A 21717-nucleotide genomic window follows, 5' to 3' on the forward strand; every position below is an offset into this window, starting at 1 on the left:
GTTTCAGATGGGAAAACGTTGGACAACTAGTTAGTTTCCTCATCTCACAATTTCACTGAAACAAACATTTGATGAAAGAACATTCAATATTTAGTATTCTGTCATCGGACGTTCAATGAAAGAACATTCAATGATTAGCCACAGACCCAGTTAGGCCTAATACTGAATATTGACGTTCTACTTGTATTTACAACTGCTTTCAGATAAATCATTTGGAAAAAAATACAAAAGTATTTTACTAAAAAGAAAAGCAAATTTAGTAAATTGAAATATAAGGATCAGTTGGCACAGTTGTCTCTGTATTCTATAAGGTACGGGTTGATTTCTAATGATCTCATACTAGTGTACCGAAGAATGAACTGTACTAACATGTTGGCCACTCTTGGTTTCGAAAAATATCCTCATCTTTGATGGAGTTGCTACATATCTGTAAGTCAGACTCCACTCGCACAAAGCACCTGCAAGGCCTCAACCTGGTCTGCGACATTAATAGAACTTGTTGGCAGGATAGATTTGTATCCCAAAGACTCTTCCATCTGTGGAATAGACTACTTGTCCATGTCAAGCAGAGTACCTCTCTAGCCCTCTTTAAGAGAAACCTGGACAACTGGATGGGTAACAGAAAATACACCCTTGGGATCCCACCTGTGTCCCTGCTGGACAGGCGAAACAGGTGCTGACTTTGTGGGAACATGGGCAAAATTCTTGGCTAGGCTGATAGGGCCTCTGGGCCAATAGCCTTGTATCATCCTTTGAACCTATCATATGTTTGGCACCAGGAATAACTCACTTTTTGTGAAAAACACCATATGGAATACAAACTTAAAAAGGCAATACTTTCAATTTAGAGCTGGTAAAATATGGATTGCTTAACTGACAGGGTTAAGAAAGGTTTGTAGTCTGAGTAGTTTTAAGGCTGTTATTAATAAATGGATTGAAGAATGTTTTTTTTCAGTTTACTGTAGGTGGCAAGCACATATGAGGTCACTGTTAAGGCTCTGAGTAGAATTTCAATGAACATTCATATTGATTTGTTTGATTGTTTATTTTCCTTATAGATTGATTAACAGTTAATGACTGCAGATTACGTAACAGGAAAACTAAAGATTTCACTGATAATTTCACATAAAAGTCAATCAGATTCTGAATGTACCTTTTAAGTTTATATCTCTCTGCTTAAAAATCAGTCAAATGATCCTGTGTAACTGAAAACTTACTATTCTTTCTAAATAGGTTACCTTTGCATTACAAAGCAGATAGAGTACTTTCCTCATCCTAATAAAAAGTTAGTCTCATAGAAATAGGTCTTGTTGGGTCAACTATAAAAGGATTAAGTCTTGGAACCTTCGGTTTCCTGTACAGAATGGCACATCTGTGATCATCACAAATTAATTTATTGATTATGTCATTATGCAGTTGAGATTTATTACAGGTTCCATTTGCAAATCAAAGGAAATATATGAACAGCAGACCATGGAGACCAAACTAAAAATAATTAAAGTGTATCAAACAGACCAGTTTCGGCTTGTATATTGTCCATTTGCAAATCAACACACTTGTGGCTGCAAGTTGTCTGAATGGTATTAATAGTGCTGCATTGTTGCACTGTGCTCACTTCTCACCAGAACAATCACTGACTATAATGCAACCTCCAACGTGTACCTGACCAGGCACTGGCAACAGCCTGAGACACCACAGAGGCTCCTCACAAAAAGAACACAGAGAGAAAATAAGCCTTATGGGGACCATATCAAATATGCGTATCATACCAAGAATGTGGACCATACCAAATCCTTGTCCCTGCACTCATGGATCATTCCAAATCCCTGTCCCTGCACTCATGGACCATACCAAAGCCCTATCCCTGCACTCTTTCTCCTTCTCTAATCCCACACTGATAGATTTGTTGCACATCTTCAAAACAAGTAGCATCAATAATACCCCTTCTAAGGACCTCAAACTTGTCTGCAACATAAACAAGACATGTTGGAGGGACAGGTATGTGTCTCAAAGATTATTCCTTTCCTGAAACAGGCTTCTCATCCATGTGAAGCAAAGCTTATCCTTAACCTCATTCAAATGTAATTTGAATCAAAGTATGTAAAATCACAAATTTACCCTTGGTTTGGCACCTGTATTCCTAATGGACAGGGCAAACTGCGATAGCTTAATTTGTACATGTCTATATCATAACTGTAAAATCCCCTGGGGTACTGACACACATCAGAACTATTTGAGTAAATTTGGGGTAAGCTTGGCTAGGCTTAAAATTGGTCTTGGACCGATAACCTAGTAACCACCTATGAACTTATGACGTTTAACAGCAAATTTATTTTTACTTTTAGTCTAACACTGGCTACTAAAATATGATGGTTTTGAAAGTGTACAAGTACATGGAAACAGAAAAGTATTCCATTTTTTCCCTGTACAACATCAGATTTACAATATCTGTTTACAAACAAAAGTGTGCTTATTTTGAAGAATGCAATTTTCACAGTGTTTTGATGAAAATTTTTATAAAGCTGTCTTTGGTTATTCTTTACAGTTTCATTTTATAAAGTGGTGTTATAACCTGCCAAAACATAGTAATTACTTAAATTTAAAGCACCAAGTCATTAAATGTTTTTTGAAACATATTATATAAGATGCATGCATCGAGCCCCCCTATATATATATATATATATATATATATATATATATATATATATATATATATATATATATTCATTTTTGGATACAACTTGTAGTTTCTTGTTCTATGACCTTTTACTTAAATTATTCAGTACTAAAAAGCAGGATACTTTAATGCACCTGCCACTTGAATTCTTCCAATTCTAAAAGTTACTTGCTTCCTGGGAATCCTTTCTATAAAACAATTTATTGAAAAACAGACTCATATGATAAGTAGTAAATCATAAATTATGCAAGTTTTAAAATTCAAAGCATAAAGGTTCTTCAACAGACAATGGGCTACACACTGGTCTAAGGTCTGTCTGGTGATACTAATTTCATATTACAGCTTTATGAAAAAAATGTTACTGTATTTTTCAAAAATTGCTAGTGCTATGGTCAAACAAAGGGTTGCTTTTCTATAAGCAGCAATATAGACCCAAGTTATTAGTGACAGAGTCATTCATTTGTTTGACAGTTTTATAATGATTAATTCTGGGAAGTGCTCTGCTGGTTTGTGATGTCGTACAATCTGTGCAAACTGTGCATATATTTTCACAATATTTAAGAATAAAAAAAATGAATTACAAAAGTGTGCATGTTAGATTTCAGCTATCACTGACAAAATATTATCCCTCAGTGTTGTGTATTATATGGCACCATTGTTCATCTTTAGGTCACACTGTCTTCATGTTACTAATGCAGACATGAACACACTACTAGTATTCGTAATTGCTTTACCAGTTGTTTGCATCTCAGAATGTACACTCACCCACCATGTATTAATGCAATCTTTTATTAAGACCCCTTTGTTACATATGCTACTGATACATAACAATATCACACTCTATGTCTGCCTTAATATAAAATCAAAATATGCCATTATTTTCATACCTTTTTGCAGGCTGTCCTTAATAGCACCAGCCCTGTACATCTCACACTGACTGCTTTGTTGTACATGCCTACCAGATCATTACAGTTTACAGATGTCATCTTTCTGCTTTAGTTTTGGGTATATATCAGTAGAAGGACTTTGGAAATTAGATGCTGAAAGAAATTAGCAAGTATACTTATTTCAAGAATATAGGCAAGTCTCCTGCTAAGACAAGTATACTATTGTAGGACCTAAGGAATGCCCGTGTTCCTGATGAACCCACCTTTCGTGGAAGCATTAAGATGTGTGCATTGTTACATAGATGTCCTGCTGGTCTGATGAGCTTTTATTTCTAGGAAGTAATGAGTTAGTACACATAATACCACTGTAAAGCCACTGGATGACTGAATGAGTTATTGTAGTGGTTCTTTTCCTCTGTATATGGAATTCTGTTTTGCATATTTACCAGCTAAGATCATGTTGCCAAGATATAACTTTTAACATCATCTGAATCTATCTGGTTTATCCAGAATAGTTGAAGTCAATATCAGTGTTTCACAAAATCCAGTGTATATTGTAGATTTTCTATGAAAGATGTTTCAAAGGGTAATAAAGTGGCAATAAGTTGAGAGAGGTGGTGACAGTTAACAGGATCCCATAATCTGATGTAAACATTGGAAAAAGGGGGTGATGAAGATGATGATAATGACTGCATTGACTTTTTATATATCAAGTGAGGCTGCCTAGGCTATTAAATTGGAACATTGTTTTAACAAAACACCTCTAGCCATGAATGACTTTGTCCAATGTAATTTTATGGTTTCAACTGACATTTGCTCATTAGACATGTAAACATGCCTCAACTACTTACATATCCAATAAACAAAACACTCTAGCTTAGAGGGAAGGAGTCCTGACTGTTATCAATATGAACCAAGTCTGAATAGTTGATTGGACACCCAAAGAACTTGGCAGGGAAAGGAGGGAGAAGGCAGGTGATACAGTCTTTTAGACCTTTGGAAGAGGGAGGCTTTAGGGTAGGTGATCACTAGCATGCAATTGATGGCATGCTTAACATAAAATAAGGTCAGAGGTGGCAGTATTCATTATTCTGAGGGCAGAGGTGAATGAACACATAAACACACACACACACACACACACACACACACACACACACACACACACACACACACGCACACACATACACACACACACACGCACACACATACATACACATACACACAGAAGAAGAGTTTGTACAGTCAGTCCAATGGAGTCAAGTGATAAGGGACTGACTATGACCAAGCTGACCTGGGTTCAATTAGCAGCTCGGGCAACTGGCAGAGCAGCAGGAAAGGGACAGAGTCCTTGTCATGAGTGATATGCTCCCCGAATGAAGGCATAGTCCAAAGAGGGGAGTTGATCTCAGATACAATCAACATGTGTGGGTGGTAGGGAAAGGGAAGTGGGTAGAAAGCTGAACTCCCATGATGCCTTTAATATCTAAGACTGACCAAGCAGTAATGGGCGAAGTCATGAGGGAGGAGAATAACTGCCAGACCTGCTTGGAAGTGGGACAATAAAGATGACAACTGAGGGGCCAAAAAAAAATTAAAAAAATGTAGTGGTACAGAAAACTACATCAGCCACTTGAGAGAAGAGTCAGGCTTCAGTTAGAGTTATTGTCATTGTTGAGATCCTGGCAAGGATACAATCCACCCCTTTGTTACCTGAATGATGAACCTTCTGTTTGGATCTAGTAAATAGGCTCATGACCAAAGAACTGGTTTGAACCTCAACAGGTATGGAGAACTGAAAGCCACCTGTTTGTTTTTGTCTGACTATTCTAGAAAGGATACACAATTCTAATTTACAAAGGCACTTCTGGCCTAACTTCCACTCTAACTTCAAATATCCCCCTACTGCTTCAAGATACTCATCAAATTGTTAGGACAAACCAGTGATAGTCCTAATTTCATTTTGCTTTGCCTAGTCTAATAGCTTTTAGGAAAAGTAAAAAAAAAACCAGAATCTCAAGTATGAGCATGCCTGTCATAATGTAAAATGACAGAAAAAGTTACTTTTCCCCAGACAAGAGTGTTATTTTTGTTTTTCCTTTTAAATAAACAAACCAATGACTTAGTTCATAAACAAAATGAGGTTGTCAGCATAAAATAAATGCTAAACATACATTTTTGTGAAACAAATTGCAAATGCAGAATACCAAATGGCTATTTATATCTACTGGTGGTACCTAACATAGATGATTTTTTTTTTCTGAAACATTATGAGGTATTGCATCATTGTTCTCAGATTGCTACATTCAGTTGCAAAATGGCCTTAGCTAGGACATATTTTTTGTAATGTAGTTTACTGCACAAGTCTCAGCTGCAAGGGGGGAGAGGCATTTAGATCAATGACCAAAGCATATATACATAGATTTACTATCATTATGTTGAAGTGGATTTGGATGAATCCACTTCAACAAAGGCAGGGGGTAGAATGGTGACAATGTCGAACCCAACATTGCCAAATTACAAATCTCACCCCTATTTTGACCCATGTTAAAGCCCATTCCGTGGTCGCATTCGAGACATAATTCGGCAGTATCGGGATTCAGCAATGTCAACTTTTGCGGATGTGGGTCGATGTAAGCAGCGTTCGACCGAGTCCAGTCAGACATTATAATAGTAAACCATATATCTATATCGATATATATATATATATATATATATATATATAAAACAGCGTGATCGGCTGCAAAATGCATTCAAGTATCTTGCTCTCTTTAGGAATTTTAAAACAGTTCACTATTTAATTTGTGAGAGCCACCTTGCCTGAATGAAAGCATGGCATTGCAGTTAATGATATTTTACAAGAGAAAAATATTTTTCTTTCTGGAGAAATATGTATGATTTTTACTTCTTAAAATGAGAATTTATTACTCGCATATTTTAGGCTTTAATTTACCTGGCTTTTAATGTAAATCAAGTGTAGTGCAGGACTTTGACAACCAATGCTCTCTGAAATGTTACATTCACTAGTTGTTTATAAGAAGCAATATGTGGGTTTCTCTAAGGCAGTTTACAATAAAACTAATAGGGAATTCTGATAAAATACGTGGATACAAACACACTTAATAATGCTTTATTACTACAATGACACCATTCCATCTTCATTTTGAAGACTGCTATTGTTAACTATACTGAATAACATCTCCACTCTGTATATTGTTATTTATTTTTATTATGAGGAGATAGTACACATACATTTTGAATATTACTTTCAACTACTTTTTGAGCAATGGTGGCATTTCCCCAGGTAAAAACTGGGTATAGGGCTAGATAATGACAATAACATACTCTGAAATAGTGTGCAGCCATATATCAGAGCTCTTAAAACAAACTGCAGTATAGAATTCAGGGACTTGTATGATAATTGGTCCAAAACTGATTACCAGTGTTAGATAATAAGTTTTGCATCAGCATGCATTTTTTCTGAAGGATACTAAGCTAAAATTGTAATATCTGTCACTATTTAGTGGCTGCAATATTCAATGATATGGCAGAAAACCAACAATTATTCAGGGAACATAAATATAATGCATTTTCAGGGACATTCTGCAAAATTAGGGACAGTCGAGAGCTGTGTAATGAAACTGCATTTCAGACAAATCAATGAAGATAAAAATTTATTTCAAATAAGTAAAACTTTTACTATGTTAAATAAAGTGAACAAAATTTCTACTATATCAAAAATATGTACTCAGACTCATCACTGAACTTGAAATTACCTGAAGGATTCTGTACGTGTAAAACTGGACAGTCACAGGCTTGGCTCATGTGTGCCATTTGTGGGCATTAGCATGGAAAACAGGGAGAAGCAACATTAGTAGACCCCCCCAGACAAAAACAAAAACAGAATTTTGTTTTCAGTAAAAGTTAAAGAAAAAAAGCATTACAGAATATGCTATTAATCTGGGCTGCCCATACATGTATGTCAAACTCACTGTAACATGAGTTTATGTAAGTAAATAGAGGTCAACCATAAATACAATAGCCAACAACTTATTGCTATAACAATCATTACAGTGTTTTTGTTGATATTTTCAAGCATCTGAAAAAAAATCATGTGGGAATTAAATTAAAGGGGTAACTATATTTAGTTAATTGTACTGCTGAACAATCATGAAACTTATTTAAGACTGTAGTTGCACATCTTTAACTACTCATAGCAGCCACATAAGTTAGTTTAATGTTTTTTGTAATATTGATCAGCACTGCAGGTTCTGATAAAGATCATCCAGACAGCACAGAGCCCTAAACTGTATCAAGGTTAATGAGTGTGGTAGTATTACTAAAAAAAAAATCACACAACTGCCTACAACAAGTTGTATAGCGAGGACAACAGAGGACATGCTTTTAATGACAAGATAACTAAGCAGGAAAGGCAAAAAAAAAAAAAAAAAACAGAATACAGCTTGCTACCTATAAACAGACAATAAAAGACTTAGTGTGGCTAAACTGGCAAATTTGTATATGAAGGAAACAGGAGAAGTCTGTTTGGTTGAATAGAACTGCAAGGTACTTCACCCTGTATTGGTAAGTATTTAGGAAATTATTCTCTGGTGTTTTTTGTGACAGTAGGTTCCATTTATCAAGGGCAAGCATTCACTGCCTGGGCTTGTCCCAGCTCTCCTTATCTCCTTATAAATACTTATTCAACAAACTAATACTTACTAATACAGATAGGTTCCTCATTTTTTAAAGTAGCAGACACAAATGAAAAAATACTGACTGCAATTAAAAAAGCAGCACTCTGCTTACATGTTCATGGAACAAAACCATTAGTTACACAACCATATATACACACATTTGGCTCAAAAAATATATATTCATTACAATCTACATATACTTTGTTCACCCTGTGGTCTTCTAATTGATGAAAGCAATCACACAATGCTTGACAGAGATAAATAGATATAGATACACACACACACACACACACACACACACACATATATATATATATATATATATATATATATATATATATATATATATATATATGTATATATATTTACTTATAACTACATTTATCACATATCCTCCTAGAGACTAATTCAGCACTCCACATCAAGTATAATATTACTACCTAACAGAGAAAACATATCGATATTCAAGTCATGGAATTTCATGCTGGATATCTCTGACTGATTTAATGCTGCATCTGGTAGGGAAATTATTTTTAATTCCAGATTGAGGTGAATTGGGGATAAGAATACTTGTCAAAGTGACAATGGGATCAAAGTCCTTTATGTGGTACGTTTGTAAGGTGTTACCCAAACAGAAAGTAGCTGATAAAGTTATTTTTGAAATGATTTGAGTTTTGTGGATCATAATTGCAAGATTAATAGTTAAGTCTTCAAGTCTGTAGTATTAAAGCCATGTGATACATCTCCAGCAACTTTGTTTTCCATCCAACCTTCTACTTTCAGTTTTCAACAAGTCAAAATGTCTCATCTTTGGCTAATCCTTAAATCCTTATATCATATTTATAAACTTAATTAAATTTTGCCTATTATTCTATCCATGTCACGCATTCTCTTCTTATTATTTCTTTTCATTTCCCAGTTTGCCCTCACAATTATGTTTTGGAGAATGCATGTACATAAAATCTACCGACTCAAATCATAGCTCAGTTAGTCTTTTATCATCTCCTTTCCCAGATACATACATTTGTTTTACCTGCCATGCTTTCTGTGTGTACATTAATCATTTATGCTCTTGGTATGCCTTCATGCATAAGTTGCATCAAAACAAAGTAAATGGCTTTTCCTTGCAGTACCCACCTCTCCTAAACCCTCTGTTATTTTAATTCTATTTTCAAATACAATCTTATTTTGTGACAACTTGTTCCCTACACATGTCTTTATAGTCAGGACTACATACTCCACATTCATTTTTCCATAAATCAAAATATCTTACTCTTCTTTACCTTTTCTTTAGCTTTCACGTCCTACATCCTGAATTAATATTTTTTCAGCCCATGAAGTCCCCTCTCCCTGGTGCTGTATCATCCATTCCTTTGCTTCTTGCTGTGCTTTCCCCTATTCCAGGTTCTAGGTGATCTATCCTTATGAACTGTGGTTCACTGCATGCAAACCCACACACCATAGTATTAATTACCCTGCACCATTTGCCAAAAATGATGCTCAGTATATGTCTCAATATTATAATGCTGTTTTATCTTTTAGTATTTGCCTGCTGAAGTATCTTTTTTAAATCTTCTTTTACAGATCTTTCAGACTTCTTCACTTTGATGGTACCATTTTACTTCAATTTCACATCCTGCAAGAGTGCAACCCGATCCTCTGAAGATACTGACAATGTGTTTATCTACTCTGTTTATTTCTTCCGTTAAAATACACAACTTTTCAATAACATCTTAAAATAGAAAATTCCAAATACTCTACTAATGACATTCCATTCTTTGCCTTACACTGTCATCAGGAGAGAACACAGTAGTCACCAGTTATCTGTCATTACTGTTTTCTTTATAAATCCATTTGCATCCTTGACAGCAACATTTTCCATCATCTTGTACTCACATTGCCCCACCCCAAAAAAATAAAAACAGGCTAAAGCTTTCTTGCATCCTCCTAGCCTATCTTCTAACATGCAAACCCTTGCTTAGGTCATTGAACACAACAGGCCCACTGACCCCAAGCCCTCTTAAGAAATCCACAAAATGCAAGAACTCCACCTGAACTTTTTTGTGTAATTATGGAGACAAGACACTTGTCAACTCTGCCTGTCCTTAATTTAGTTTTCTTGTACCAATAACTAGTTGTTTTGTCAGTATATTCCACATCAATAATCTATTCCTACCCCTGTCTTCTTTCCCATTTTCATCTTTGGGAAGATATATAGTCACAAATAAGTTTTGATTAAGTGCTAAAAAATACTTATCTTATTATTCCCGTCAACTAGATAACATTGCTTCTTATTCTTGAGAGTGATTTGATTTCATCTTTACCTGTCATAAATGTCTCTTAATGTACTCAGTATGTTTTCTTTCCTCATTACCTTTCATCTCCAGTGGCAGTGTCATTAAGGAGCAACTTAATTAGACCCTTCTACTTTGGTTTTCTGTATGTACACTTGTGCTGTCGCTGCTGTCTTCTGGGATAGCACCATCTTTTTCAGCACAGCATCTAGCCCTGCATTGTGTCATCAAGCATGCTGGACTCAAACTCCTTTCCTCCGATTTCCAGCATGGATGTTACTTGATAGGCCACAAATTTTAAAGAAAGTTTGTTTGGATGGAATCTTCTGAATTCCTGGTAAAGTACTCCTCCTTGGAAAAAATGTATAGCGACAGGAATCTGATTGAGATTGTTATCATTCCTCTGTTGAGTGCTGTTATACTTGTCACATTTCTACACATTATTATTTTAAATCAAATGAGTACATACAGCTCAGCATGTCTCCACTTCTTCATTTCTATTTATCATCTCCTTATCCTGTGTATTTCCTCCTTCCACTTGCATCCAGGGTCTGGGAGACCTACAGTCCTCCTGTGACACACTTCCTTAGTGAACACTCATTCCTTGTCTTCGGTCTGTTAGTCGTATGTGTGCTTTTCACAAACTGTCTTCTTCACAGCATCTATTTGAAGCTCCTGTTTTGGTATTTGGATCTGGATTTCTAATGTTTCCCCAGATTTTAACCTTGCTGTAATATATGCATTTTTCTTTTCAAGACCCTTTGATCAGTACTAGAGCACTCCAGCTCATAGCATTTTTAATATAGTGATATTTATTTGTATGTTTGTTAGTGTGTGTGCTTTTTCCTTATTTATTTTGTTATTAAGCTACTTACTCTCTTACTTAATTAAACTTTAGGGATTAGGTTAGCCCTTCTAGGAAATGACAATTTTAAGGAAGCATCTGGAGTAGAGATGAACAGAAATGTACAGCAAGCTATAACAAAATGTTACAGTCAATTAATAACAAAATACACACAAAGAGATGGAGACCGCCTTTTGGCAAAAAAAAAAAAAATTACTAAAAAAAAGCAAAGAAATGGGACCCAAAGACCTTTTTTGTTTAGTAGTTACTTTACATTATATACTAAGCTATAAGTCAGTGCTACTTAGGCAAACAATGTTAAGTTAAGGATCATTTGGTAGAGAGAGTAGGGGTACTTTTCCATTAAACCCCTACCATTTCGCTACGTGCTGCAGTTAAATGTTTAATACAAGGAATCCATGACCTCAGATGTTTGAATGTTATCATTAAACACATTTTCAAAACAGTAGAACAATTTGGAATTGCTGCTTTGGATGGTTTATTTTATCAAAAATGCACACACATATATATGTATGTGTGTGTGAGTGTCTGTGTGTGTGTGTGTGTGTGTGTGTGTGTGTGTGTGTGTGTGTGTGTGTGTGTGTGTAGTTCTACTTTGTAGTTCATTTCCCAACAAACATTTTCTTTAGACCCTTGAATAGTTCACAGATAATAGGTAAAAAAGGTTCTTTTTAATCAGGATGAGGTCTGCCTATTTCATAATCTTTATATAACATGCATCTGAGATATGTGGACCATCTCTTTGCTGCCCATTGTCTGTTTATGCTGTTGTGAAGACAGTTGCCTTCCATTTATCCTTTTGTCTGTAACATATACGAGGTGTAGACATTTTATTCTGATAAAAATAAAAGGCGTAGTCTGAAGCAAATCTGAGAGTATGATGGAATAATTGTACTGAGCCAGGAATTGTTAAATCATTTATATTTAAGATTCATGCATACTATTTCAGACGAGCATAGCCAGTTTATATTTTTTACACCAGACTACAAAATCACTTGTGTTTTTTTATTTTATGGTACTTTTCCTGCCGAGATGAGGGTAAATATCAAGGTCTGTTTGGTAGTAGGGAAATAATGTAACCAATTCAAGTGTCTGCAGAGCGAAGCACTGGTAGGGGTTTAACGTAAAAGTACCAGAGTAGGACATAATTCCATCTTGATAAAGCTTTTAGCAGGAGAAAAAGATTAAGCAGCAGTTGAGGCAGGATAAAAATACACTGAACTTGTAAAGACAGAGCCTGTTTGGTTGATTAAAATATTGATGGCTTTCCTGGTAGATTTGATGATGGACTTATTAGTACCATGAAATGTGACCTGTATGAGCACGCAAAGTGTAAATACAATATTCAAACAACTTGCACTGGCATCTGTTTTTGCACTCACTCAGTTTTACCACATCATTCTTTCAAATTCCCATCAAACCTATTATACACATTGAGGCCTAGCTGAAGTAATATTTTGCATACTGACAGACTCTAACATAATCATTTTCTCAGGTTTATTACTGTCATGGAATATCAATTGTTCAAGAAAGCAAGAACAATTATAATGCTATCATAACTTGAGCTTAGGCTCTTTTTCTTATCATGCCCAAGCACAGAATGTTGTTGAAATAAACTGTCACCATTTCCATCAGCTGAACTACCTCTTTCATGAAGTATTCAGTGCATTTGATTCTTGCCTCAACCGGTACTTGAAACTCATTTATCTTGGTTAATAAGATAATAATGAATAATATAATGTTGAATTTTATAATGTAGGATGGCTCAGTACCAAGGTGATGAACGTATTACCTCACAATGCTTGGTTCTTCAGGCCAGGTCAAACCTGCTGTATACTCTATGTGGGTTCTGTATGTTTTCCTTGTGTCTATGCAGGTTTTCACCAAGTAATCCATTTTTCTCCCACATTCTGAAGATGTTTATACATGAACTTGCAATCCTGTAAATTGTCCACAGTTGCATTTTTGTGGGTGTGTGCTTTAGAGTGGATTGGCATCCTGTCCAGAATGAGGTTCTATAGCTTGTGTCCCCTAAGTACTTGGACAGATTTTGGCTCCTGTCAGAGCTCTGCCACGGATTATGGAATTATAATTTACATTGTGCTATTTTGCAATGTCTTAGAATGTAACTGCAGAAAGATCATGGCGATCTGTAATTAACAGTGACTAATAAAAGAGGGATAATGTGAGTTATATGTTTTTCTCATTTTTCTACTTTTTAACAAGTGTGGGTGTCATTGGCACTGATAAATAAAGAGAGTTTGGTGTGATTGATCCCCACCCCACTTCAGGGGTACAAGGTGTGTTCCCACTGACAAAAAAAAGAATGTTCAGATGTGCTAAATAATTTGTTGTGTGCTGCTTTAGAGTACAGCATACTTTAATTTTAGATGCTTTGCCAGCAATTCATTGCATGTCAATTAAAATGCGATTAATTGCATTACTTTCATTGCATTAAGCAGCTAATCAGAGAATGAATACATTTTATACCACATACAGACTTGATGATTACTTCTATGCTACACACTCTAATACAAACACTTCATGTATTTACTTATTTCATGCGTTGCTCATTTTTATATTTTCATTTGCACCAGTTCATCCTCTGACCATCATCTCCTTCCCACTGCTAAGTTACTCAAATAATCTATTCATTTCTCATATGGTGAGAGCCCTACAACCTTTTGTCCCCCAAGATGTAAAGGTCAAGTCAGCTGGTAAAGTCATAATCCATGCATGAGATAATTTTTTATTTCAGGTCTTATAATCCCTTGCCTGAACCATGTAGGGGGCATCACAGTGTGTGTGTGTGTGTGTGTGTGTGTGTGTGTGTGTGTGTGTGTGTGTGTGTGTGTGTGTGTGTGTGTGTGTGTGTGTGTGCGTCTCTGTGTGTGTGTGTGTGTGTGTGTGTGTGTGTGTGTGTGTGTGTGTGTGTGTGTGTGTGTGTGTGTATAAATATATACATATATGTACACCTCTACATGTACATAGTTAAATGACCCTGCCTCCCCCTTTTGAAAGCATCACCCCTATGTAATGCATAGTCTCCACCCAAGATTCTACATTAGTGGGTGTTCCCAGGCACATACCCCACTCACTTTTCTAAAGTGAGGTGTGTCATCTTTGCCATGTTATTTAACTTAAGGACATGACGTTGGCACTAGTTATTTGTAACTGTGAGACCATCTTGCAGTATGTTAACATAATTTGGGGAGTCAATGGCAGCACCCAACTTACAGTTGTCTGCAAACTTGATCAGCCACAGGCCTTTTATCTTTGCCTGGACCTCTGAGAAGTAGATGCCAAACAGTAGGGGTCCCAGGACAGATCCCTGAGGAACACCACTAGTGACCAATCTGCTGTCAGAGGTGTAGGCACCTATTTTGACCTTGTGGGTCCTATCAATGAGCCAGTTGGCCGCCCACCTGATGAGATAGGAATTTACTCCAAGTTGTATTAGCTTTTTGATGCTACCCGAGTGGGGGATTGGGCGGCCAGGTCAAAGTAATCTGTATTTACTGATTTTCCCTCACCCAAGGCCTTGTTGACAGTCTCAAAGAAGTCAACCAGGTTATTTCAATACTTAGACCAATGAACCCACCTTTTTCTCCAGTTTAAGTGAAATTAAAGGAAAATCTGTGTTTTTTCATTAACCATATTTTTATTTTTTTTTATTCAGATAGGGCTGAATTAAGTGGCCCAAAGCTCTAAATATTTTCTATGTACATACAATTCTACTCGACGATACAGAGCACTTGTTGGATAGAAGACCTCACTGCAGTTTTAGATAGCTGTTAGTGTCCTAAATGTAAGGCAACTTGATTAAACTCCTTCTTATAGAATTCTCACCGTAAAAATAAAAATTGCATACATCTGAATCAAATAGTTAAAAGTGTATAAAAATACACAGGTTCATAAGTTCATAGGTGTATACTAGGCTAACAACCACCAGGGCCCTTATATAAGTCTAGCAGTGCAACCCAAATGTGGCTCACAAATGTATTTATTTAATTATTTATTTAACCATCTATTCATTTATTTATTAACGTCTGTTTACCAGGAAAGTTTGATGAGGTCACAAGAGCCCATTTTCATTGGAGGCGTGGGGGGAAAAGTTTCCCTTAACAAAGAAAATTAAAAAAAATCAAACACCTTGGATAATAAAATAATTGAAAATTATACATTTCATTTACATACATTTTATTTGCCTACTTTCACTGTTCATGTTGTGAATTACCACTTCAAGAGATAACATTTCATTTTCTATAGAGGCCATCTAAAATGACTGATAGTCTGAATGGTTAATATCTTAAGAGGCCTACACAAGGTCAAGTTGTTCTGAGCACTCTATTCATTCTGCATTTGAATAAAATAATTTGGATGATAACAAAGTTCAAATTTAAGTCATATACTGCTGATAGCAGAAAAATGCTAGAACTGAACACTATTTTGGAATCTTTAAAGATGTTCTGAATAATGCCAACAAAAATAACCCAAACCATATTGTCCTTTTTCATTAACAGTATTTTTAAATTAGGTATTATGTTTATTGTATAGGATTTTAAAGCTTAGTGTAGATCTGTAGCATTCTTGAATACATTGCCCTGTCATATAAAGTGCAAATGCTTAATTTCTCAGACTCTGTAGCAGAAGGGATAGTTTTAGTAATCAGCTTTACAATTTAGCAATTTCATTATTCCAGAATAAATTAAATGGAATAATTAAGTATATGCACATATTCCCACTTGCTGTTCTATTAGCAAAAAGGAAGAAAGAAACCTAAGCAATTCAGCATGGAAATATACAGAATAAATACCTTACAATTCTTCATGTTTTACATTTACTACTCAGCATAACAGCATAAAGAATCTGGTTTTCTAAACAGTGATAACACATTTCATAATATCACATCTGCAAGCCTTTATGAATAATGTATAATTATACTGCAATAAGTTAATTATCTTGCCAAAAATTCAGCAATCTTTTTATCAAACTCTTCAATTAGTTGGCTGATGTGATGCTTGGCAGTTTATCTTTCCCCATCTTAACATTAGATAATCACATAATATATGCCTGTTGTCCCACAGCCTTACTAACACCTTCTCTAGAAAGAGTCACAGGGTACCATATGCTTCAGCAATTATTTTCAGCTCAATCAGACAGCTTTATCTGCATGCTTATGAAGCAGCTATTACTCCAAATCAATCCTTTTTAATGAATTCTGCAAATACTGGAAAGAAAAGAAAGAGCAATGTTGTGAAACAGAGCATGCTATATGTCAATCTGTTGTAATAAAAAGTGACATTTTCAGATCTCTATGTCCATTAGAAATTGTTATACAAGATGGTGCATGTCTTTGGTTGAGATGCATATTCAAAAATTGTGAATTCTGCATTGAATTGGCATTTATTACATTGAGGAATGAAGATGGTCGAACTTCTGCAACTTAGTGATAGCAGTGTAAGTGAATCTTTGTGACTGATTCCAATATACTGCTAGGTAATAATGGAGTGGTATATGCTCTGTACAAGATCACATACAGTGTTTTAAGTGAATCTGCCTTTATTCCTTCTGTCCTGTGATGTTGGAGATGGTATATTTGAAGAAGCAGGGATTTAGGGTGTGCAACCCTGAAAAAGGAATTTTAATTTTTGATTTGGCCTTTGACTGGGATTAAATTCACTTAAATTGTTTGCTTTATTGAAAAGCTGATCTAGTGAAAATCATCCACTTGACATAGACTATTAATCTGTCTATCTATCTGTCTAGAGAGACAGACAGATAGAAGCTTTTTTTTCATTTTCAGGCTTTAAAAAAGGCCTAAAGCTTGCCACAACTTGATAAATGTTATCTTACTTGGTGAAGGATATACTGTCTGCTGCTTGCTAAATAATATTCACTAAAGATAAGTCTCCAGCAAAAGAAAATTAAGATAAAAGAGCAAGATGTTTAAATTATTTTTTATAGCATGATTAGACTGTCATTTAACTTTCAAGTTTTTACTTTTAACTTCTGTATTCTAAAAAAAAATTTTTTACACCCATTTGTACGTGAATGCACTTTTTGTACATCTTTTGATTGTGTAACTATGTTAGATTAGGTTTGCTTTGTAAGTACATTATAGTTAGATACTATGTAATGAAGTATCTGCTGAACTTGCATATGTCTGCTACAAAATTTCTTAGAACAAGAACACTCTGATTGTTGCTTGACACTTCCCTTTTAAATGCTAATTGTTGTAATTAACTAAATTAGGTTTGTCCTTAATTATCATACTATTTAAACTTTGCTTGTGGGGCTATTCATTGTCTGAGGAAGCGTGGTTGTGTCCACGCGAAAGCGCTTACCTTTACCCACTGTTATTTGGATTAAAGAACCTTTTTTATTATACAGTTACTACGTTTATTGGCTTACTTTATGGATTACTGACTGTATTTCAACTTGTTATCTGGTTGCATCGTGGTAGAGATCAGGTTTCTGTGTTTTGTTACTGGATTCTTTGCTCTGTGTTTCCTGATCTCTTGAAGCTGCAGTTACCTCTTGATTTTTTTGGAACTTTTATTCTGTGTGGTAACTGCTCTACGCGATGGATTCTCCAGCTGTGGAGCTTGATTATAGACCGGAGTCGAGGGACAATTCAAGTATACCAGATGGACTGCTACATCTTGTCTCAAACCCTTTATTGGCTCTGGAACTAGGTGGGTCCTCTATTGAATTAGTAACTATTTTACATGAAGAAAATGTTGCTGAATTTAACCAGACTGTTAAAGATTTCGAAGATAAGCTGTATTTGCTACAAAGGTACGCCTGGCAGAGGCAGCATCTTGAAGCTTCCTTGCATTATCGCATTGTCCCTAGGGGAATGCGTGTTTTTTGTATGCCATCATATGGAAGTAATCATCCGGCTCTCTTAAAAAAGTGGCAAGACCTAAACATAGAACAAGGTTTTAGATATATGTCACTACTGAATGAATATTTCCTACCACTTGAAACCAAACTACGTAATGAAATAGACTCTGTATATAAAAGTTTGTGTGAAAAATATAAATCGGACTATGCAAAAAACAGATTACAAACTATATTTTCACAAGTAAGTTCTTTCAGTGACAAATTGAAACAAATTAAGCTTAAGAAGTTGCAGAGAGACTTCAATGATTTCCAAACTGGTCAGATCTTTGTTTGGCCAAGGCATAATACTACACAAACTCGTGAAAAAAAGCCGGCATCTTCTATACATTCAAAAAACACAAAAATAATGGACGGAACTGTGAGCAAACCACTCCAAAGCAGGTACAAACTCCCGATAGGTTTTAAATGTAAATCTGATTTAATAGACTAAGCGCTTTCGGAAGGTCCTGTGCCCTTCCTTCTTCAGAAAATAACAGACAACCAAGCAAAATCAAAATCAAACAGAATTTCAGGCAGCGGCTCATATTTAAAAGTCGTCAATCATTAATTGACTAATTACACAATTTAAGCAGTAGAACATTAAAAGCCACAGTGTGAGATTATGGAAGAAGTAGTACAGAAACGGAACACAGGGCATTTTAGCCCCATATTAAATATTGAAGCACAATTTCACTTGGCTGATAGGCAATCTGAGGGTGAACAAAATATCCATGTAGCCCAAAGTGAACTACAGAGCAATTTAAGGTTCTTATGCACTTTTTCCATAGACCATCGATTCATCCGGGACATCTTATGTAAGAATTGGGCTATAATATCAAGAGACAGAAACCTCCAGGACAAGTTAGGGGGCCCCCCGTCTATTACATTTAGAAGAGGGGTCAACCTTAAAACTTTATTAGAGGCTGGAAAACCCACCATGCGCACACATAACTTTGGTATGGCAAAATGTGGGTTTTGTACCCAATGTAGGTTTATAAAAGAGGGGTATTCGGTAAAAATCAACAACATTGATTACAAAATCAGAGGTAAATTCAACTGCAATACCAAGGCAATAGTGCATGTAGCAACTTGCTCAGATTGTCACGCTTTCTATATAGGAAAATCTGAGCGTAAGCTCAAACAGCGTATATATGAACATTCTTACGCCATGAATAAGAAAGATGAGACAAATGCTTTGGCTTGCCACATTATAGAACATCCAACACATAAATTCAAATTCACAGTGTTAAAGCAGGTAGACCACACTCCATACATTGGTCCATGGCAAATCCATCTAGAGATGGAAGAACTATTTTGGCAAATAAGGACTGCAGCTGGATATTTACCAGGCTTAAATGAACAGACATCTATTGCTTGAGTTCTGAAAAAACTGGCGTTAAAAAGATAGTTTATTCGTCAGTGCTATGAATTAAGTTTGCAAAGCACTTGTTTAATTTAATTTAGTTATCATGTTAGAGTGTTGATAGGGTCCTTTGTTTTTCTTTTTGCTTTTTGACTTGTCATCAAATTTACTTAATGTGTGCACATAGTTCATCTTGTAAAGTGACATCTTTTACGAATTTAGTTTAACTAATTTTAGTTAACAAACTTGTGCACTGAAAAAGCATTTTAAAAAAACACCTAATGAGTACCTATAAAGCACCTACATAGGTTTTTAAAAAGTATTTAATAGGTATTTACAATAGTATCTAGAAGTATCACGTATTAATGATACTATAACAATTGCCAATGCAATTTTTAAAATGGATAAAGTGTTAATACTGATCTATTAATTTAGTTCAATTTATTATCATTATTGTATGTATTTTTTGAACAGATTACCTTACAGCAAAATAGTTTGTTTTATTTAAAACACGCTGTAAGGTAAAATAGATCTGGTATTATTTGCCATTTTCCACACTGTGGCTTTTAATGTTCTACTGCTTAAATTGTGTAATTAGTCAATTAATGATTGACGACTTTTAAATATGAGCCGCTGCCTGAAATTCTGTTTGATTTTGATTTTGCTTGGTTGTCTGTTATTTTCTGAAGAAGGAAGGGCACAGGACCTTCCGAAAGCGCTTAGTCTATTAAATCAGATTTACATTTAAAACCTATCGGGAGTTTGTACCTGCTTTGGAGTGGTTTGTTCACAGTTCCGTCCGTTATTTTTGTGTTTTCTATCTTCTATACATTCAATAGATGATGTCATACATCATGATATTTCTACTTTGTCTGTTGAAAATTCTGTTCTGCCTTTTCCGCCTACAGCGGAAACAAATGTACCTAATACTGTTGGAAATGAACTTCCCAGACTAACGGCACCTTCTGCCACACCACCTCCCAATCAGTTAACGTTCGTTAGTACACATAATGAAAATCAACTAGGAGCAAGACCGAAAACTGCCCAAGAAGCAAGTCGTTTTTTACCCTACCCGATAAAACAACAATTCCAAGGGAGAGGACGCTCACAAAGCAGAGGACCAAGGAAACGGAAAATATCCGAAGAGAGGTACGGAGTGACACGAAGACAGAAAATGTGACTGATTTATTTGTTAATTTATCTCATCATGATATGGACTCATCTGATACTAGTCTAATTAATAAAGGTCTTAACTTTATTCCTGCACAATGCAGTAACTTAGCTGATGTATTATGTGATTTACGTATTTTTTGTAGAAGCATTGCTTTGAAATTGTTTTTTAAAAATACATCTGCTAGACAAGGTAGTGGGTTAATATACACTGATCCTATGTCCTTGAAATGCAAAAGCAATTTCTCACCTCCTTTATCATTTAACCTAGAATGTTTTCTAAAAGCCTGTGAGAAAGATTTTTATCAACTATTTTCTACTCACAAGAAGAGGATAGCTTATGTAAATTTAACATCTAATGAGATGACATCACTCAAAAAGTTTAAACAACTCTCAGATATAACTTTTAGACCTGCAGATAAAGGAGGTGGAACCATTATTATGAACACTGTTAATTATACTTCATTAATGTTAAATATGCTGTCTGACCGAGAGACTTATAGAATAGTTTCTCAGAAAGAAACTAATTCCATAGTTACAAATGTGCATGCAACTTTACATGACTTACTTATGTGCAGGCAGATTTCTCCTGAATTCTATAATTATTTATTTATAGAATTTCCAACTACTCCTACGATAAAGGGTTTACCAAAGATTCATAAACAGGTTGAACCTTTACCTCTCAGGCCTATAGTTTCAGGTGGTAATTGGGTTACTGCAACGATTTCTACTGCTCTTGAAAAATTTCTTAGACCAATAGTAGATGCAGTTCCATCTATCTTGAAGGATACTTATCATCTTCTGAATAGCATTAATGATTTGACTCTTGACGTTAGGAATAAAGAATACATTCTAATAACCCTTGATGTAAAAAATCTT

The sequence above is a fragment of the Protopterus annectens genome, chromosome 1.part0 (assembly GCF_019279795.1).
Source record: "Protopterus annectens isolate FY-2018-M chromosome 1.part0, PAN1.0, whole genome shotgun sequence".
NCBI lineage: Eukaryota > Metazoa > Chordata > Ceratodontiformes > Protopteridae > Protopterus > Protopterus annectens.